The sequence below is a fragment of the Canis lupus genome, chromosome 21, assembly GCF_003254725.2.
Source record: "Canis lupus dingo isolate Sandy chromosome 21, ASM325472v2, whole genome shotgun sequence".
Classification (NCBI taxonomy): domain Eukaryota; kingdom Metazoa; phylum Chordata; class Mammalia; order Carnivora; family Canidae; genus Canis; species Canis lupus.
In genome coordinates this window covers 48,858,456-48,881,440 of record NC_064263.1, presented here as the reverse complement: position 1 = coordinate 48,881,440, position 22,985 = coordinate 48,858,456, and positions in this window count along the sequence as shown.

The window sequence follows — 22,985 nt, the reverse complement described above, 5'->3', positions numbered from 1 at the left end:
AGACATCCGGGGAGCTGCGGTGAGCCAGCACCCGGGGGGCCCTGGAGCACAGATGGGCAAGGGGCCCCCACCGTGCCTTAAGCTCTGTGGGAGCAAGGACCAGGTCTGAGCTGCACACTGCGGCAGCTCTGGCACCCAGTACAGACAGGATGAGCTACATTAGCAGATATTGAATAATTATTTTTTAAATGAGGAAAAAAAAGCTGTTTGATAATTTTTGTAAAGACTTTATTTATTCATTCATTCATTTCTTTATTTGAGAGAGAGAGAGACACAGGGAGAGCACAAGCAGGGGGAGGGGCAGAGAGAGGGAGGAACAGACTCCCCGGGATCATGACCCAAGCCAAAGGCAGATGCTTAACTGACTGAGCCACCCACGTACCCCTGGATGGTTATTTTTAATGTGAAGTGGAAATCATAAAAAAATAATGAGTATCTGAAACTCTCTGTGTCTGAATTTGGCTAAATAATGGTCAAATGGTTCTCTTGCACCACTGTGCCTGCTGCCACTCCCCATCACTCCCCACCAGCAGTGGATAAGGACAATTATGTCCCTCATCTCCACCTACCCTCAGCACCTCCCAGTTGTCAAGCACGGCCAGTCTACAATACGTTAAGTAATAGCTCATTTGCTTTGATTCACGTTTTTCTGATTACTGGTACATTTGAGCAGAGCTTCATATGCTTGTTAGTCGTTTGGGTTTTCCTCTTCTAGAAATTGCTTGTTCTTGTCCTTCGCCCAATTCAGCTCCTGGGCCTATATTCCAAAAGCATTCCTCTTTTTAAAGATTTTATTTATTTGTTTGAGAGAGAGAGAGAAAGAGAGAGAGAGAATGAGAGCAGGAGCAGGGAGAGGGACAGAGGGAAACCGAGAAGCAGACTCCCTGCTGAACAGGGGGCCCGACGTGGGGCTCCATCTCAGAATTCCTGGATCATGACCTGATCCAAAGGCAGATGTTTAACCGACTGAGCTACCCAGGTTACCCCGTTTCCAAAAACATTCTTAAACGTACCCAAAGGAGCAATACACAAAAGTAATCATTGCTGTTATTTGACATGGTGAGAGTTGGAGACGGTGTGAAGGCCCTTCCCTCAGAGAGTTACTTGTTCAAGGTGAACAATGAATGAGTGACTATTCTGAGGTGCTATGTGACAATTTTAAGTGATTAACTAGATGTATGGGTAGCAGCAGAGAGTCTTAGAAACATAGCGATGGGTGATAAAAAAAAAAAAACAAAACGAGATCTATAAAATGAGGTATGATAACTGGGGTTTATAATATCTAGTTGGTCATTCAGATGACCAACATATATTTTTCATATGTATTGGTCATGGTTCTTGGCACACAGCTCCTAAAACTCTTGGAATTTCCAGTAATAAGGGATAAACCCGTGTCTTTTGTTATGTTAATAAAGGTGACTTTTGGACCCCACCTAATGGCAAGGGCTGGTTGCCCAGAAGGACTCACCATGTGATTACAGGGTTAGAACTTTCAATCCCACTCTGACCTCTAGGGAAGGGAGAGGTTCAGTCAACCAGTGGCCAATGACTTAGTCGGTCATGACCATGCAAGGAAGCCTCCATTAAAATCCAAGAGATCCGGGTTCTGAGAGCTTTCAGGTTGGTGAACACGTGGAGCCTGGGGAGAGCACGGAAGCTCTGCACCCTTTCCCCAGACCTTGCCCTACGCATCTCTTCATCCGGCTGTTGATTCGCAGCCCTTATCATACCCTTTAGTGAACTGGTAAACATTAGTGTTTCTCTGAGTTCTATGAGCCACTCTGACAAATTAATTGAATCTACAGAGGTCATTAGATGCTCCAATCTGTATGTAGCCAGTTGGTCAGAAGCACAGGTAATGCCTGGGGCTTGCAGCTGACCTCTGAAGTGGGGTCTCGTAGGACTGGACTGGGGCAATTCTCGTAGGATTGAGCCCTTAACCTGTGGAAGCTGATGCTGGTGTTGGAGGATTGCGTGATGTGCTGTGGGTACAGTCCAGCCCCCATGTTGGAACTGGGTCTGGGATCCCTAAAAGACAATGCTATTCACATGTAAATCACAATTCTATGCATATGAAACATCTCCATGTGTGAGTGTGTGTGTATTTTTGAAAGAACATACAAAATACATTAAAGTAGTTGTTAAGGGGCACCTGGGGGGCTCAGCGGTTGGGTGTCTGCCTTCGGTTCAAGGCGTGATCCTGGGGTCCCGGGATCGAGTCCCACATCGGGCTCCCTGCATGGAGCCTGCTTCTCCCTCTGCCTGTGTCTCTGCCTCTCTCTCTCTCTCTGTCTCTCATGAACAAATAAATCTTAAAAAAAAAAAAAAGATTTCCAAAAAAAAAAATGTAGTTGTTAAAAGTGGTGGTGGTGGCTTGGAAGAAGGGTGAAGAATCAGGAACAAAGAGAATAAAGAAATAAATAAGAAAAAGGGCCTTAGTGATGATGATATTTCAGGAACAAAGGAGTAGGGATGATTCAATCCTGCGTACCTGAGATGAGATAATAATAAAAAAAATAGTAATTAATAGCCGTAAATAAAACGCTTTCTCTCTCTATGGCTCTTTGAATCTTCTAAAGCATTTCACAGCTGTTTTATTTGATACCGATAGCAAGTAGCCCTGGAGGGAAGACACTCCTGTCCCCAATGTTGAGCGAAAAGAGTCCAGACATGGAGAGATGAATGTCCCTGAGAAGACACTAAGACCCAGAAATTCCCACTCGGAATCCGCCTCCTTTCCACTACAATGGACGGGTCAGACACTGTCACCAGGCTCCCTGAAGGCTGGTGGAATCGGAATCAAGCCCTTCATTTATCTTTCTTCACATCCCTTCCTGCCGGGTAAAAACCCCTGTGCTTTAGTGGGCTTCCCACTTCCCTACTACATCTCGGCTTTTAACGCTGTTTCACACATAGGGCTCCCATTGACCCTGGCTCTCTCCCTAATTGAACCCAAAGACTAAAACATCCTTTACAATAAGCACTTCTTTGTAATAGACAGATTTCCTGGACCCATAAAACAGCTTTTAGAAAGGGCGAGCTGTATTTAAGGAAGACATTAATATAGTGCCACAAAATGAGGTTTGCTGACATATGACTCTCTGAATAATTTACTTTAAATAAATTAACACTAGAATTTACATTTACCTTTGAAAGTCCGATTTACTGGAGACACTGAGGATGTGCTCCCTGGAGAACGGGAACAACAAAAACCACCAGCCTTTGACCGCCCTGCTAAGAACGATAGTGATGAAATGGCTACTTTTTTCGGAGAAATCTCCGTGCAGCCCACTCTCACGCCGTCCATGGCAGGCCCCCCCGCGTCCCCAGCCGTCCTTCTGTCCGCCGACAGGATAGTGTAGCGCCCAGAGGGGGGCGAGGGAGAGGGGACGGCACCCAAGAAACTCGAGTATAAGTGAAAAGTATTCAAATGTAAGGATTCTGAAGGCAGAGTCCTCGCTTAGATTTTTCTTTTACAGAATTATCAAAGAATCAATACTTTAGATATTCAAAGCTATATGATCAACCTAAAAAAAATGGAAAAGGAAAAACAATATCGAAAGACATGAGGAAAAAAAACCCACCTTCTCTTGGTTCTTAGGTTTCACTCTTACCCAGGTACCTACCTGCATTGAGATTCCAGATTGATTATTTGGGCTTATTCTGTCCTTGCGAGAAGACTTCATTTCTGGTTTTTCAGAGACAGAACATTTTTCTGTGCTTTCGGGGCCGGCGTGGGCCGGTCAGCCTGCCACACAGTGGACAGGGCAAGCAGGCCCCTCGGGCCCCTCGGAGTGAGCACGGCTCACGGGTCCCCTGCACCCGACGGCCTGCAGCAGGGGACCTGCGGGTCACTGGCCGCAACCAGGGCAAGGAAGCCGCTCGGCCGCCGGCCCCACGGACCCGAGTTCGCCTTCGTGGCCTCAGCCCCCAGGCCCAGCAGCCGCGGCCCTGACACCACGCCGGGCTGAGTCTGCCCTTGTGCCCCGCACAGCGCGGAGCCTGGCACGTCCTGCCCCACGGCCGCCTCCCCATGGCCACGTCAAGGCAGTGGGTGCCACAGGTCGGGGTGGGCCCTGAATCAGGCTGGGGGGGGCTGCCTACCTCCATCAGGGACCAGCCAGGTGGCTGTCGGGGGGTGGGGGTACCTACCTCCATCAGGGACCAGCCAGGTGGCTGTGGGGGTGGGAGGGACCTACCTCCATCAGAGACCAGCCGGATGGCAGCGGGAAGGCTTCTCAGCCCCTCTGGATCTTGGTTTTTCATATATTAAATAGGAATAATGACAAAGTGAGGATGAAATGAGACTTTCCATGTGAAGTGCCCAATGTAAATACTTGGAAAATATTAGTTGTTTTTACTACTATTAATATAGAGTGATGAGAGTCCTTAGCTCACAAAATTTTCTGAAAATTAATTGAAATAATATGAGTAAAGCATCTTAAAAGATATAGTCCATTGAAAGTTTAGTTCCCTGGGTTAACACCTGAAAGTCAGCCCGAGTTCTTTTTGTTTTCTCCTCCTAAAATCATTCTACCAGCATATATTACCAGCACTACTGTGAGGAAATTTCCAGAATCCAGCTACTTCTCACCTGCTCCGTGGCTACACCCTACTCCACACTACCACTAGTCTTGGGACTCCCGGGTGGCTCAGTGGTGGAGCATCTGCCTTGGCTCAGGGCGTGATCCCGGGGTCCCAGGATCGAGTCCCACATTGGGCTCCCTGCAGGGAGCCTGCTTCTCCCTCTGCCTGTGTCTCTGCCTCTCTCTCTCTCTCTCTCTCTCTCATGAATAAATAAATAAAAATTAAAAAAAAAAAAAACCTACCACTCATCTCACCAGAATTATGTCCAGTGCAGCCTTCTAACTGGTTTCTGACTTCTGGTCTTGCACTATACAGTGTATTGCCCGATCTAGCAGCCTTTAGTTAAAGATTCTTATTTCAGTTCTTTAATCTAATTTTTTAAATTGAGATCTAATTGATATGTCCGTTTCAGGTATATGACATAATATATTTACATATTGTCAGATGACCCCCACAATGAGCCTAGTGAATTCCCATAGTGGTTTTATGCGTGTGCGTGAAATAGTGACTTTCAGAAAAGTTCCACAACTAGTACGGACAGTTCACGTGTACCCTTTACCCAACTTCCCTTAATCTCAACAATTACATATCACAGGACAATGGTCAAAACCAGGACAGTATTTTAATCAAATTTCCCTTTTGGTCTCAAGTGTTTTCTTTCCTCTTGAAGGGTGCCATTCAGGATCCCATGTGACCTGACGTTATCGCTTTAGTTTCCTATAATCTGTGACCATTTCTTGGTTTCTCCTTGACTTTAATGATTTTTGGATGATTACTGGTCAGTTATTTTGTTGGATGTCTGCTGACTTGAGTTTTGTCTGGTATTTCCTCATGATGAGATTAAGATTAAGCTTTTTTTTTTTTTTAAAGATTTGTTTATGTATTTGAGAGAGAAAGAGAGCACGCTCATGAGCAGGACGGGTGGAGGAAGGGGGGGAGAGAGACTCTCAAGCAGACTCCAGGCTGACGGTGGAGCCTGAGGCCGGGCTGGATCTCACAACCCTGAGACCAGGACCTGAGCCGAAACCAGGTCGGATGCTTCACTGACTGCCTCAAGATCACACATTTTTAACAAGCATGCCAAAGGAGGGAGTCCTCCGTGCACCCTGCCCAGGCTACGCAGGGCGGTGGGGAGAGACGCCATAAGATACTGACGTCTTCTTGGTGAGGATAATCTCAACCACTTGATGTCAAGTGCCGTTTATTGGGATTCCCCCACGATCATGGGATTGCCTTCTCCCTCTGCCTGTGTCTCTGCCTCTCTCTCTGCGTCTCTCATGAATAAATAAAATCTTTAAAAAAAATCGTATCACTATTTTTATTTTGCTCTATAGATTTAATCTAGTTCTATCACTATTTATTTTGCTGTTCAAATTGTCCTAGTTTTGACCTTTGAATATACTCCTGTCGCCTTTGAACATACCCCCCAAAACTTTTTTCAGGCAGGCACTTCCTTTATTGCGGGCACCGAAAGATATTCCATCTTGCATTTTTTCCTACTGTAATCCTAGGAATAACAACTTTTTTTAAGAGCCCTGGCTTCTTTCAGTGGGAAGTGATATTTAGAAGCCGAGATCTAGGTGCCTGATGTACTTGCTGGTGGGGGACGGCATTGCTCCTGGGCCCCATCAGCAGACAGAGCTGTGACGTATGTGCGTGCTGCCCCCTACACAAGCTGTCTTCGGAGGGTAAGTCAGTTCTTGTCATTCCTCTGGTCCACACTCTCCTTTGACTTCTCATTTCACTCAACCCATACAATGGCTCACAAGACCTTACTTGGTCTGGGCCCCCACATCCTCTCTGACTCAATTTCCCTCTCCTGCCCCACTCCAGCCACATTGGTGTCTGCTATTCCTCCAGGGCCACCCAGCCTTTGCACTTATCCCCCAGCTGGAACCCTCTTCCCTTAGATGGCTCCCTTGAATTAGGTCCTTGCTTACGTGTCTCCTTATGAGGGATGATGTTCCTCAGCGGCCAGCCTAAAATAACAGGCTGTCCCCTCCTCACACTAGAACCCTTATGCTCCTCGCCTTGCTTAGAGTTTCCTCCTGCGCTTCACATCTGAGGGCCGCAGCATTTTCTTCCTGCACGTCAACATCTCACATGCTACAGTTTTGCTAGTTTACTGATTTTTGTCTTTGTCTCTGATAGAATGAAAGCTCTGCTTTGTGCACTCCCTCGTACATAGAGGGATGCCTAGCACATAGTGGACACTCAATAAATATTTGTTCAGTAAATAAATGAATGAATAAAAGACTAAATAAAGAATATGAGCTTTGGAATCAGAAAAAAATAATCGATGCCTCAAATCTCACCGGCTGAGGGAAACCAAACAAGTCTGAAAAGGGCTCCGTCCTTCGGTTTCATCATCTGGAGAAAATAATACTTAGCTCATAAGGGGTTATTGCAAGAATTAAATAAGATAATGTGAAGCGATCTTTACCGAATGAATATGTCAAATGCTTGCTAAATAATCCTCAATAAATGATAGCTACTAACGTGATCATCATCCTTAGCTTCTGGCAAAAGAATCCCTTTTGGTCACAGAGTTAGGTCCACCGTAGACTCTCCCCCCGCCCCGCTCTTGGGGGGCCATTTTGGCAAGTTTCCTCCTCCAACTGAGGGGCTTCAAAGAGTCCTGGGTCCCACCTCCTGCAGCTGTCCAAATGAGTATTTTTCCAGAGGGTCTGGGACCACTGGGACATTCTCCAGAGCCCTCAGGCATGTTTTGATGTGTTGGCTTGTGTGAGAAAACCCAAAAGGTGTAACTAATTTGTTAAACAGAAATATAAAACAGGCGCCTCTACTTGCATCTGGAAGGAACCAGCAGGGGAAACAAAGAGGTTTGCCAGGACGTCACCCAGGTCCTTTCGAAGGGACAACCTGCCCATGTGATCCTCCAGCAGAGGGACTAGGCTAAGTTGAGGGACCCTAACACACGCCCCCCACACCCCATGCCACCCTACCTCCAGCATGAATTTCCAACACTGATCCCCAGCCAGTCCTTTGGGGTCTCTGGGGGCAACCGAGAGCTGGGAGGGGCTTGGGGTCTTCAGCTGTTACCCGGGTCAGAGGCTCTCCAGGGTACCCGCCCCCCGGGTTCCCATCCGGGCCCCCCGGAGGCCTTAGTTGGCCTCCCCTCTCCTGACACTGACATAGTGGAGAGAGCCTCCATTCTCCAAATGGTCCCTCATGCGGTTTCCCAGTCTGATGCTGAAACATTTTTACAGGCTCTGCCCCAGCAGCTGTGTGCCGGGAAATGGGCCGAGACATCCGGAGGCCTCCCAGTCATCCAACCTCAGGAAATAAGAATGCTGGCTCCCTGCCACACTGTTGGTCAGTCTCGTTGGGGCCTTAGAAACGTGGAGGAAGCCTGGATGGTGTCTGGACTCAGAACTTGAAGGAGGTTGTGATATGGACCAGGAGAGTGGGCGCAGTCCTCATTTTAATGTGCCTGTGGACAATTTAAGGCAAGGAGAGGAGGCTGGAAGGAACTTGTGGCTAATTTGCTCGAGCAGCAGTCCCGTGGTGGACGGGGCTGTGACCTGGGAGCAGACGCCTGGAGTTCCCCTCCCACTGGGCCACTGTGCTAGCAGCTCTAGCACCTAACTCCAATAAATTATTATGAGGATCAAATGAGGTAACGTATATAAAAACTCTTTGTAATGTGCTCCTTGACCGTGAGGAGCCCTCACCACTTCTCCCAATCTCCACTACGGCCTCGTCTGCCTCTCTCCGCTGTGTCTCTTTCTTTCTCTATCTCTCTGTACATATGTGCGCACACTCATCCACCTGTTCCTCCAACTGGGTTCTAAACTGGGGTGTTACGGAGGATTCATTGATTCAGGATTACATGGTGGTGGTTAAGCATATGGGCTAGGTGCCGGACTCCCTGAAATCACGGACTCCCTGCTGCTTTCCGCAAGTGACTTCTGGCATGTTCCATAGCCCCTTGATGCCTCAGTTTCCTCAGCTTAAAATGGTGATGGTGATGATGATATGGTCCCTACTTCCACTGAGTTGCTGTGAAGTCCTCAAACTATGTTGAATATCTACAAGTACTCAGTCAATTTAGGCACCAATGTTTCCATACACAAATTGGTGATTTTCCAAAAAAAAAAAAAGGAAATGTGATCACGTTTATTTTATGATAAACTGCACTGTATGAATCTGAGTTTCTTTGTGATTTGGCTCAGAAATTGTTCTAAGGGCTTAAAGGACCCCAATTAACACCATGAACATAAATCATCACTGTGTGAGATGGAGAAAGAGTTGACTATTTGAGCTCTTGCACTGTGCGAATTCTGGCTGGCCAAGATGAACCTTGCAGGTCACACTCCATGATTTTAATCTGAAGCCGAAGGGGCCTAATAGGAACAATATCATCGCTAAACTGAAGTCACCAGACAGTGCCTCCTTTGAATGCCTGAGGCTGACATTCAAAAATCCTGTCATTACATGTGAGGTGACCTCTTCTGTGGCTGAGAGCCTTGTTCCAATAAGTGGAATTCCATTGACTGAGTGCATCTCCCAAAGCCAGTTACGTGAAACACTAGTTCCTTAGAATGCTAATATTGTTGGGTAAAAATCAGTTCCACGTTCCTTATTTGGGCAATTTGAGATGAAACATAAGTAAGCAGGTTCCTTTTACTAGAGAACTTTCTAGAGCCTTCAACATGTAATCTATACTGTGAATTCCCAAGACTGGGCCATCATTTAGGGAGTTCACAAATATTCTTGACCCCAGACCCATCTTGTAGGGCTTATAGGACCTTGGAAAATGCCAGCATGGTGGGATTTAGAACAGACCCGGAGGAGTGAAGTCCCAACTCTATGATTTACTCCCTGTCAAAGTGATTTTGTAAAGCACATTATTTCATTTCTTTGAGCTCAGTTCTCTCATCCACAAGGTGGGAATAAAGTACACACATGGATAAGCTATATTTGAGAAAGAAAAGTGATGTGTGAATGTATGAGATGAAAAAAAAAAATGAATGCCAGTGTGACATTTCCTGCCATTGGGCCCTAGCGGTAAGAGGTGTCTCCCAACTGTCCAAATCTGTACTTCCATTTTGTGGCTACTCGTCTCATGTGCCTTGTACCAAGACCTTAAAATGTGGCTAATCTATAAATGTAAAATCTGTGCCAAGTTTTGAAGACCTAGCACCCCCCAAAAATGTAAAACATTAAATTATTCCCCATTAAGTGTTGAGATATTTACATATGACGAATAAAATAAAATATATTATTAAAATTAATGTCAGCTGTTTCCTTTTACCCTTTAAAATCCTGCCAATAAATAAATAAATAAATAAATAAATAAATAAAAAATAAAATAAAATCCTGTCACTTTTTAAAAATAAGTCTACTACTAGAAAATTGTAAATGATAGAGCAGCTCACACTTATGCTTTTCTCCTGGAGAGCACGGTCCAAATGGCTGGACGAGTCTTAGAACGGTTCCAAGCTCTCACGTTGTTCGGGCCTTGTCTGCGAGCTGCACAGAGCCACTTCCCAGGCTGCCTGAGCAGCTCTTAGGGGGTCAGCGGCCAGGCTGGATTTCCAGAATATAGCAAGCATGGCCTTTCCTGCCGCAGCAGGTTCAGGAAGAGTTAATGAATGAACTGCGGAAGATGGATAAGCTATGTATAACGGAGGCCAATTTCAAAGTCAAGCCGGGGGAAGGCATTATTTGGTCTGCAGTCTGTTATTCTGGGCTGGATTTTTGATTTCATATCAGACTCACACTCTGTCGGCCTCTGGCAGACAGGCCGGCACTGCCAACGTAATCACTCATTAGGAGTGTCTACATCAACCGGGCACTTTCTCCGAGCTATTCAAGGAGTGAGTTAAACAGACCTTGGGCCTCCTGGGCTTCCAATAGGTACTTGCCTTGAGACAAAGAGTCTCAGGGCTCCAGAATGTCCACCATCCAAAGGGGGGATTGCCTTACAGGTGTAACAAACACCTGAATATTGTGCCCAGGCATTGGGTACGGTGGGCGAATAGCCAAGGCGAGGGCAGAGAGGGGAAAGGGGAATTTCCCTAGTGCTTTGGCTGCGTCTCTCTAAGGACACGCATCACTGCCTACCCTGTATGACGCGTGCGAGGGTGTCTGACCTCCCTTCTTAGAACACAGCTCCAAGGAAGTTTCCAATGAGTATTCATATCGGACTTATCTTTGTGTTATTACCCGGTAGAGAACCTTGAACTTGAATGTTCAGATAATGTATAAGGAAGAAAGTGAAAGAGGGATGGAAGGTGAGGAGGGAGGAAGGAAAGACAGAAGGAAAAGGGGTGGGAGAGTGGGAGGGAGGGAGGAGGGTCAAGAAGCACATCCTACTAGAAGATCATGATCTGAGAGTTCCAGGAAGTCCGGGGCCACACCAGGTAGGCATTCACCGTGGAATGTGTGGAGTTGCTCCTGTACCAAGTCATCTCCCGCCTCCTCAGAGGAGGGCGTCTGAGGGGTGTGATAGGGCCAGAAAACTCTCCTTGAACGCTGTGCTCCGCGCATCTACCAGTCGCTCACCACCACGTTGCCCAGTGCTCTTTATTGCCACACAAATTATTGTAATTTTGGTTTTTTCTCTTTGCACCTAAGCTCGTTCCTCAAAGGTGTGGGAAGTTTCGCCAGAGACAATGAGCCCCGTAATAAGACGGTGACTACACACGGGGAGCCCAGGTCAGAGAGACAGCCAGGCCGGGCAGGGCCAACGGGGTGCGGGGCTGGTGTCCCCGGGCCCCCGGGGGGCGGGGGGGCTCGATGTGGGCCTGAGCCTGCCAGGCCTGCGGCTGCCCAGGGCTCCTGCCAGGCCCCTCGGGGCCCCCTCCCCTCCCTGCCAGGCCAGCCCCAAGGACGGCGCGGGGCCGGGGACGGAGAGCGGGGGGCGGCCCACGGAGCAGGGGAGCAATTAAGAAATACCGATCAGGGCCTAATTGAGCTGAGGGGAAGCGGGGGACGGCCAGCATGCGCTTGCACCAGCAGCCTTCCAATAAGGGGTGTGTGGGGAGGGAGCCTGGGCCCTCCCCTCAGCCGTCCTCAGCATTCCCATCAGAGGTCCCGGAAGCACGAGCCGGGCTGCTGGCGGGGCCAGGCCTGTGTGGGCGCGACGCCTCCTCTGCTCCGTCCTCGTCCTCCGCCGGGCCCCTCGCCTCCCGGCCCAGAGCCCAGGCCCGAGCACATCTGCTCCCTCCCGTCAGCCTGGCAGCACCGGCTGGCAGGGGTTCCCAAGGAGCCGACTGCACCGCAGGGGCCCTCATTAAGGCCTTCCAGCGCGGTGCCCCTGGAGGTGGGCGAGGGTGAGCAGAAGTGGCACTTGGGCCAGCTGGCGACAGCTGCCCCCCGTGCCCTGGCACGGCTGCCCGCCCCTGCCCTCCCAGCCCACATCCTGGTAGGACGGATCTGACCCTTAGCCCACTGCCTGATTAGAGATGATGATGCTATTTTTTTTAAAGCCATTCCTCCCTAATGAGCTTCCGCATCCCCGTTTCCAGTCAGAGCCCACACGAGGTAGGAGCTGGGCAGGGCCCGCGTCCTTAGCAGCTGGCTCAGCGCAGCGGCCCTCTGCAGCCTCATTATCACAATTCCCAGAACCGATGCAAGCCTTTGTCTAGGAGCCTGTAACTTGTTAGTGGCTTGAGGCTGATTCACATCTTCTCTGCTTCTGGGGGAAAGGCACAGGACCCCAGACAAGCGCGTCTCCAGCCCCAGCCACGTCAGAGAAGCTACGAAGAACTCCAAGGCTCTCACACTTGGGGTGCGGTGGCTGAGAGGAAAGCACGGGTGTGCACCCCCGTTGTGATGGAAGTCACGCTGTACCACAAGTGTGACATCTGGTGCACTCAGCCTAGCACAAGCGGAGTGGAACTCAGAGGTCACGGTCTGACCTTGAGATGGAGACAAGATGGGTCCAAAGTTCCCCCTCCCACGCTTCCACGGAATTCCAAGACCTTCCCTGCATTTCTGGGGATGCCTGCAGGCCTTATATTATCACTGTCACCTCCGGGCTCCTGTGTCCATGCGCGTGGTGTCTCGGCTTTACACACCCAGACCCCCGAGAGCTCCGTCTCTTCCTCGAGGTTCACCCAGCCAGAACACACCCCCCTCCCGGAGCGTCCCTGAGGGCCGTGGACACGGGAGAGCCAGGATCCAGGGGAGACGGAGAAACAAGGGAAGGCTCTGCAGGGGGACCGCCGCGCGTCTTGCAGCCTTAACACGCCGAGGGCCAGAGTCCCGCGGTCTACGTCCCGACTCCCCTCTTCTGTCTGCCTCTCTGATCTCTCAGCCCTTGAGAACACAGATCCCAAAACAAAACCAAATACAAATTTCTCTGTTGCTTCCTGCAGAGAAGCTTAACCATCTCATCTTGTTACGGGGCATCCTGCTGTCCCTTATGCCCCCGGTTCTTTCTGGTCCCCCTCGGAGATTTTTTGAGATATTTTCCCAGAGATAGGGCCCTGGCTACGATGAATTCTATGCTAACTACTCGGGCGTAATATTTTCGCTTTATTATCTTTGCTAAGACGTCATTCTACGCGGCACATTGCTTGCCTACTTCTCCTGATAAGCACTAGAATTCCCTCACTTGACGTGATCTTGGAAACGGATTTTCCCTCCAGTGCAGTGTTAGGAACTTGCTCTTGGATCCCAATCAACGGTTGTTTCACAGGAACTTTTACCGAGGTTTAGGATCCCACTTTGACAGGATCGGAACCCCCCTTTGGGGCCATTCCTGGCTAAGTGAGCTGTCCTCTTGGGGGTTCACAAAGCACCTCGTATGTACACCCGCCCCACCGCTCGCCAGACTGTAACAGCTAAGTGAGGGCTCAGTAGTTCTCCGAGTCAGTTCTGAGACTGAACATCGTTTGCCGTCCTGCACCCGGCACACTGCAGGACCTCAAGACACATTTGTTGAATACATACACAAACTGCCACCAGCCACCCCTCATCTAGTAAGTGAACTTCCCTACAAGACACCCCTGACTTGTGACCACACTGATCACTTCTGATAGCCTCCAGCCACAGGGAAATCACAGTTTTCTTACGACTAGGAAGTTCTTCGTCTTGTTCAGGCTATATCTGACCTACCGCAACCCGTAGCCACTGACACCTAGAGTCCAGCGTAACCAAACTCGGCTTAACAGCCCTTCAAATATTTACCCCAGCTCTTTCCCTCTGGGCCTTCCCACATTTTTGTCTTTCTCCCATTTTGTCCCCATCTTTGGCCTCACTACAACCTCTTCCTCTTTCATGTTGTAACTTGAATGTCACTTGCCTAGTAACCTCCTGTGAACCATGTCCCCACAATGACACTCTTTCGTAGTCTTATGTTGGTTTCCTTCTCAGTATGTGTCACAATTCGAAATTATAGGACTCTTTTTGTATCGATCAGGACAGAAATCCAACACTAGCTAATTTAACCCATAAAAGGGCCGGCGTCTATTCCCCTACCTAACCCAAAGGCACCTCTAGACCGAGGAGTTCACATGAAGTTTCCAGGGCTCCTCCTCTCTTCATCTCCTAACTTCTGCCTCATTCCAGGCTTACATTAATTTTCAAGAAGATTTTTTTTCCCACGGGATGGCAGAAATGGTCACTGTCTCTTCTAGTATTATACCTTTTACAGACTAAGATCCCTAAGAAAAGGGCACAGGTGTCTTCCCCAGTGGCTTCCACAAAATTCCTGAGCATGATCATGGCCAGACTGAAACCAATCACTAAAGCCAGGGGTCACTGATGGACCAGATCTAGGTCAGTTGCCCTCTTTGGGATCAATGGCTGCACAGGGAAATTAGTAAGGCCAGTACTTCAGAAAAATGTATGCTCCATATGAAAAAGGTAATGGACAATTTCTCAAAGGAAGAAATCCTGAACAACCACAAAATATGGAGGTTTTCCCATTCAATGCCTATCTCCCCCCTTAGTCATAGGTGCCATTTGCTAGAGCCCCCTTTGTTTTCTTTTCCACTTGTCAGGGACCCTAGCACATAGTAGACGTTCAATTTATTGGATGAATGAATGTATCAAGTGTGTCTTCTCTTCTTTAGGCTGAAGACCACTCCTCCCTGTTTCCACAACCTTTCTTCACATTGACTGTTTTTTGGTATTGCCAGCAATCACTACCACACTCTGGATCAGGATGCCGAGCTTCCAACCCATCCCCTTCCACAAATGAGCCAGTTTTCTCATCTATCAAATGGGAAACATAACCCTGGACATCAGTTTTGGAAAAGATTAAGTGAGATAATAGAAGTGTTTTATGGAGTACCCCATATGAGATTTAAGGCAAAAATAGTGCCAGGGGAGCTTCCTTAGAAGTGCTTTCAATGGAATACATGAAAATACGCAGTTAAAGACCCTTTACTGTGATCTCAGATTCACTATCTCTGGGAAGCTCCCCAGCATCTATTCTGGCTGTTGACATAGCATTTTTCAAGATCCCAGGGCCTGGTTGGCGTTGTCAACACTGACCTGGAGACCAGAAAGGAAGGACTATGCTACTTCTGCAAGACGCAGTACCACGGAGGACGAGGAGGCCACAGAACAGATCGACAGGAATATATTGCACATTTACTGCTTCATAGTCTAGTCTACTGCTTTAAGCTCTCTGCTGCACGTGATGCCTAACCCATCCAATGAAAGAAGAACGAACCCACAAATCTTAAGATACCTGGTTTCCTTTCTGGCATTAAAAATAAAACCCTGAATTTGAAAGAAAATCACCTTCCTATTTAAGTATGTTTATGTCCTCAAAACCCAGGTGTCTAAACAACTCACAGAATTCCTTCCTGGCTTGATCCAAACATCTCATCTAATTCCCTCTCTTGCACATTCTGGTCTGGCCTCGGAGACATACTTGCAGTTCCTCAAACTTGCTTTCTCTCTCTCTATTCCTTCCGGGCTTCAGTGCTACCTCTGCCAACCCTTTTCCCTCACCGTTTCTTTTTGCTTTAGTTCATGTCTTCCAGGAAGTCGTTCTTGATCTCTAACCTAAAGGACAGGCTAGGTGTCCCTCAATAAGCTTCCAGAGTGTCCTGTACTTACTGTCTTATCAATGATGGTAGAGACACTGTCTTTATCATTGCTCTGCCTTCTATACAAAAAAAAAAAAAAAATGTAGGGCATAAGTAAGTAAGTATTCAGGTTTTTTTCTCGTGGTTGTTTTTAACATGAATGAACTCTCAACTCGGGATAACAAGAAGAGACACCTACCACTCAGAAATAAAATTTGGAGCATAACTCATTGTCTGCTCCCCTATCACCCTGGGTCTTTTCAATGAGGTCATTGAGAGCCATCATGTCCCACCCACACACATGGAATTTGAACTGTGGCTTGTGACATTTGGAAGGGATTTAGGGATCGTGGTGATTATTTGGATGGATTTGTATCATGTTGTGGGCCCCACAGCATTTCAAGCCCTTGATCAATACACAGAGTGGATGTGGGCCAACAAATTGTGGTATGTGCTAGCGAGGGACCCAGAGTATCATTTCTTAGGGACCATAACACTTGTGGATTTTTCTGTGCTTTTTTGGATGGTATTCTTGAGTGCTCACTTTACAACCAGGGCCACGACTTTTTCAGAGATGTTGACAAATACAAACTCACCAGGGAAATTGTAATCATCCCTAATCTAGCTGGAGCTGGAGTCGTAACCTTAATAAGTATAAGTAGATGCCATCTGTCTATCCACCTCCGCACTGCTGCACTAGCCCCTTCTTTATCTGCTCAGTCTGGGAGAACTGCCAACTTCCTGTTAGGGGCCATTCTAAGAGCAAGGAGAGGGCCTCGTGTTTCTCAGTAGGTCCAGGTCTCATCCCTCAAATGAGTGAAAGAACAGCAACATATCTCACTGACTTGTGGGTGTTTTCTAGTCTCTCAGTTTTCAAGGATTCAAAGACTCATACCTCTAGAATCATTCTTCTGGGCTAGAGTATCATTCTCCCAAAGGCCCCTATGAAGTACTTATCACGTAGCACTCTTAATTTCCAGGGATAGAAAACCCAAATCAAAATGCCATAAAGCAAATGCCATATTGGTTTACATCACTGAAAAGACCATGGCATGGGGTGCTAGCTTTGGGCCGAGCTTGATTCGGGGTACCTAACAATGTCCTCAGGGAGCAGGTCCTCCTTCTCCATCTCTCCCTCTGCCTGCTTGGTGTTAACTCCCTCTCAGGAAAGCTCCCAAGGGGGACTTAGCGGTAATAGGCTGCCATTTCTTCCAGTTCCACTTTCGACAGCTCCTGTGCTCAAGCAAAAGTGCCACGATTGGCTCTGATGGGGCATAAATGTTTCATCTTGGGTCCCATGCCCATCCCTAAATGATTCACTGCAACTGGAGATATAAGATGCTAGGCTTGAGGTCATATGCCAAAGGATAGAGGTAGCTCCACAAAACTGCATGGACCAAGGATGTGGTACTAATTATTCCTAGAGGACAATTCAAATGTTACCACTATAAAAAATGGGTATTAGGCAGCCAAAAAAAAAGCAAATTCTTACCACAAATAAACCTGTGCATCAAAGCCTTAAAAATGCTCATTCTTTTTCTCATTCACCTTCTCTCTTTATATTATATTAAATATAAAGAGAGAAGAGAATTATTATATTATTAATAAAATAATATTATTATATTAATATTATTAATATATTATTAATAATATCAATATATTATATTAATATAATAATATACTTAATAATATAATAATATATTATATTAATATAATGATATATTAATATAATATATATCATTAATATTATATATGATATTATTATTAATATATTATATAATATATAAAGACAGAATATATATTCATGCATATATATTTTTTCTAGTGAATATATATATATATTTAAAGGAGTAATCATATGTACAAAAATTTGTGCTCAAAGACACAGGGACATCATTGCAACAGTATTTTCCAAGTAAGAGGGAATCAACTACATTATGAAAAGTCGAATCATGGATTATTATGCATGTGCAAAAATGGTATTTTTCAAGAATAATTCATGGCATAAGAAAATGTTCATGATAGGAGAAGAAGTAGAATGAAATGGATATATATTGCATGCACAAATCATATTTAAGAATCGTGTTCATAGTAATTATGTAAGGTGATGATGTGATCACTGCTCTTACAGTGGTCGCCACTCCACAACATGTAAATATGCAAAATCACTGCATTCACACAGTGTTCTGTGCCCACTATATCTCCATAAACCTGGAAAAAGAACATTGAAAATAAGAAACATATTCATAAAAATATAGAAATAAATAGCAAAATGGTAGCAATGGTTATCTTTATGGGTTTAGGACCGCAAGCTATTGTTTTCTTCTTCATGTTTCCTATATAAAGTTCTTTTACAATCAGAGAACAAAGCAAGTTCTTTTTAAATAAAAAGCAACCACGTTACCTTGGGTTTACAGTCACGTCGCTTTCGCTTGGATTACCAACCCTAAGCAGGGCCTTGAGGTCAGGCAAGTGTTGAGAGCTTTCAGGGAAGGTCTGCTCTAGGGAGGCCAGCCTTCATTGCACCAACAGCAGGGTAGCCTGTGGACCTGCTGGAGGAAAAAGAACTTGAGGCAGTAACCAAGAAGCATCGGGAAGGGGAATAGCTTCGTCCTGGTTGGGCTCCAGTCAGGCCTGGGTGGGCCCCGGAACGTCCTTGCAGAAATTCTGCTGCATCTGAGGCTTCCAAAGGGGTGGGCACCGTCCTTAGCTCATTAGAGTGGTGTGTGAAGCATGATAGAGAACAACAAATCCCTGATTTGGGGCGTGCGAAGGCAGCACATGAGCTCGCTTGCTGGGAGTGGGTGACACTTCCCACAACTTTCCCCAAATCTGCCAATCCTTTGAGGAACAGCTTGAACAATTATAGAAACCACAATAATTTAATTTCTTATATATGTTTTTAAGGCATTCTTTACTTTTCAAGATACTCTCACATATCCCGCCTCGTCTGATCTTTCCACGGACTCTGTGAAGTAGGGGGTCCAACCAATGTTCCCACTTGTCAGATTTTGAAAAAATGAGGCATTTAGAAGAAGAAAGCTTAGTTAGAGAGACTCTTTTTTTAATTTAGATTCAATTAATTAACATATAATGTATTATTGGTTTCAGAGGTAGAGGCCAGTGATGCATCAGTCTTATATAGCACCCAGTGCTCATGACATCACGTGTCCTCCTTAATGTCCATCATGCGATTGTCCCATCCCCCACCCTTCCCTCTCCAGCAGTTTGTTTCCTATGATTGAAAGTCTCTTATGGTTTGTCTCTCTCTCTGGTTTTGTCTTGTTTTATTTTTTCCTCTCTTCCCCTATGATCCTCAGTTTTAGTTCTTTGATTCCACTTATGAGTGAGATCTCAGGATAATTGTCTTTCTCAGATTCACTTATTTCACTTAGCACAATATCCTCTAGTTCTATCCATGTTGCTGCAAATGGCAAGATTTCTTTTTCCTTTTTTTTTTTTTTTTTTTTTGATGGCTGAGTAGTTTCCCACCGTATATACAGACCACATCTTTCTCCATTCACCTGCCGATGGGCATCTGGGGTCTCTCCACAGTTTGGCCATTGTGGACACTGCTGCTCTAAACATTTGGGGTGCAGGTGCCCCGTCAGATCACTACATTTGTATCTTTGGGGTAAATTCCTACTAGTGCAAATGCTGGGTCATAGGCTAGCTCTATTCTCAACTTTTTAGTATTTGTACTGCCGAAGCGAGCACTAGTCTCACCAAAACTCCATCCTGTTTTCCAGGGTGGCTGCACCAGCTTGCATTGGAGAGACTCTTAGTACGAGGTATTTAAGTTGCATTCCAGCTGATTTGGAAACATGGGGATGCATCATAAATAGAAGGCAATTCCATGGATACCCCTAGGTCAGGAAATGAATCTGGAGCCTACAAATAGAGGATCAATCATTGCAGCTAATCTCAGGATCTGGAAGAGGAATACAGAGGAGAGAGATAAATTCTAAAGAGGGAGCTCTCTGTGTACAGAAAACAAAAAAAAAAAAAAAAAAAAAAAGGTTTTGGGCACCTGGGTGGCTCAATGGTTGAGCATCTGCCTTTGGCTCAGGTAGTGATCCCAGGTCCTGGGATAGAGTTCCCCTTTTCCTGTGAGGAGCCTGCTTCTCCCTCTGCCTGTGTCTCTGCCTCTGTATCTCTCATGAATAAATAAATAAAAATCTTTTTAAAAAATAATGAAAAAAATTAAGATATTTAGAAACCCCAAATACTGGAAAGATCATATTGCCCACCCCCATGAGTAATTCAAAATACAGGACTATATAATAAAATCTTATATACTATCATATTTAGCAATATTCCTTCCCCCCTCAAAAAAAAAAAAAACCACAAAACTATCCTTTAGAAAAGAAGGGAGTTCCCTTATATTCAAGCTACTTCAAAATGTCTCATATTCTGGGATGCTCACTGTAATACTTCATTTTGAACAAAAAGTACTGTTTGGGGAAGATGGATTAGCCCTAGAACTTTCTCAGTTAAGGCTGGCTTGGGATAATTACTGAGGTTAGCTAGCAGAATTGGTTAAAAAAAAAAAAAAAAGGAGAGAGAGAGAGAGAGGCAAATTCAACAGTTTTACTAATTATTATAATTATGAGCCCCTAATTCCAAAAGTTGACCATTGTTGTGAACAGGCTTCTTAAAAGTAATTTTCGTATGCATAAGAGTCAGTGTTGAGGAAAGTACAAATATGTACATATGACAACCTCAAGGATGCTGATGTTCTGGAAATGGCTTCTGTGGGCTTGGAGACAAAATGCCCAGTGACCCCGTCACACGTGGATTCAGTCAGTCTGTACCTCTAACAGCTCATGCAGAAATACAACTGATGTTCTCCGGAAAGAGACTTTTTGAGTCTTAAATGATTAAATGACTCAAAAAAGTGGCTGCCACGATAGCAGATATTAATGCCAAAAATATATTTTTTTATTTTTTTATTTTTATTTTTTTTGCCAAAAATATTTTTGAAGAGTTTGAATAAAGTTGCTTTGTGATATATGAGAAAGAAAAGGCGTAATTTTTTTAAGAGAGAGACAATCCCAAGCAGGCTCCACGGCCAGCAAGGAGCTGGGTACAGGGCTCAGTCTCACAACCCCGACATCATGACCTGAGCCAACATCACAAGTCAGACACTTAACTGACTGAGTGACCCAGGGGCCCCAGAAACGCATATTTCTCCATTGATATAGTATTCCATATGTGGTTTACAGTAGTTGGATGTCACTAAATGACTAAATTAGATACAAGAGGCACGCATTTGATCATTCCATCTACATACCTAGAAGTTCATCTCTTCACGTTGGTAAGCAAAACTTTCTCATTGATTTTCTCACTGAGAGAATAAGAGGAAAACCTAATTTTGGAGACTCAAATGCATAGATGTATGTGTATATATATGTATATATATATATGATAGATATAAGGAATTCAAAAACAGTTCTGATTTTTGTTATTATGACTCAGTTCTTTTTTGAAATGTCAAGTATCAAAAAGTTCCAAAACGGCCTTTTGGGTGTTCGCCTCTGATGTGGCTGGTCTACGTTTGATCTATGTATCGTACAGCATATTGATCTGCTAATTTGCTCATCTAGGTCTCCTGGGTCTGTGGTCCAAATAGCATCCAAATGCTGAAATCCAAGAGTAGTAAGATCATGTGGTACAGACGCAGACACGGAGAATCACCTCTTTCAGAGTCCGGGGAAGACACCGAATGACAATTCTGTCGTTCTCTTAGGGATTACAGGACCCCTTAATCCTGATTCCTGGTCTCCTGTCTATTCAGGGAGTGAGACTGCAGCAAAATCTCATTAACCCTCTAATTAGTTTCCTAAAGCAGCCGTAACAAATTATCAAACACTTGCTGGCTTACAACAACAGAAATGAATTCTCTCCTGGTGTGGAGGCCACCATGGGTAGTCAGGCTGTGAGGGAGAAGCCATTCCGTGCCTCTCTCCTAGCTTCTGGTGACTGTCCACGAGCCGGCCTTCCTCGGCCGGTAGGTGTAGTCCAGGCCGTGTCTTTTCTTCACGTGGCTTTCCCCGTGTGTGTCTACGTCTCAAATGTCCCTCTCTTTTCTCTTATAAGGACACAAGCCAACATTAGTCTGGTCTGCTCTAGTGAGGCATGAAAACGAGTAGCTGGAAAGGTAAAGTCAACGTTAAAATAAAGCCTTGGGTGTGGGTAGGGTGCCCCTTCTTTGCACACTTCCCATCATTCACTTTTCTGTACTCTTCAAGAGGCCAACAAGGTCTAAGATAGCAAAGGAGACCATTGTCTCTTCCACTTAAAGCCCAGCACAACGCAGCCACTCTGCAAGTATTTGTTACATGGAAGAATGAATGAATGAATGAGAGGGAGAAAACTTTTTCAGCACATTGGGCTGTGTGCCTCAGACCTAGCTTTCACCTAGGGTCTTATCAGCCCACACTGCCCCTCCCTGGCACCTCCAGACCTTCGAGGTGTGCGCACTCTCCGAGGTATGGGTGCCTCGAAGACTAAAGCACCCAACTTCCTTCCTTCCTTCCTTCCTTCCTTTCTTCCTTCCTTCCTTCCTTCCTTTCTTCCTTCTTTCCTTCCTTCTCCTTTTTTTCTTTCCATTATTTTTACTAATTTCCTTCCTAAGTATGCCGTCCACAAAGCAGAATTTAAATGGGGCCAAGTCCACGTGATGGGATGAGCACTGGGTGTTATATGTTGGCAAATTGAATTCAATGAAAAATTTTAAAGAATAAATTTTTTTTTTAAACGGGGGTGGGTGGGGGAAGGAGGCCAAGTCATGGAGTCTTTCCACTAATGAAGTTCTGGACTTCCAGAAATAGACACAAATGACAGAATCAAACAGAAGAGGCCTTTGTAAAACTTCTAAAAGAAATAAACTTATGTAAGGAAGGCTGTGCTGGAGTGTGTGTGTGTGTGTGTGTGTGTGTGTGTGTGGTGTACAGGGTATATAGCTGAAGGTCACCAGAACTGAGAGGTCACGGGGGCGCCTGAGTAGCTCAGTTGGTTAAAGGCCCAACGCTTGGTTCTGGCTCAGGCTGTGATCTGGTGGTCACGGGACCCAGCCCTGCGTCCAGCTCTGTGCTCAGTGCCAGAGTCGGCTTCAGATTCTTCCTCCCTCTCCCTCTGCCCCTCCCTGCTTGTACTCTCTCTCTCTCTCAAATAAATAAATAAAATTTTTAAAAACAAACAAAAAACCTGAGAGGTCACAGGAGAGATGCATTTCCTAGAACACCAAACTAGAAGTTCAACCCCCAGAAGACAAAGGCCTTAATGATAATGTGGACTCCCACACTTCTACGGTGCAGTCTCCAAAGGGCGCCGTGAAGGGAGTCCTGATCGTTGCCACCACCCTTTACGGACTCTAGTATA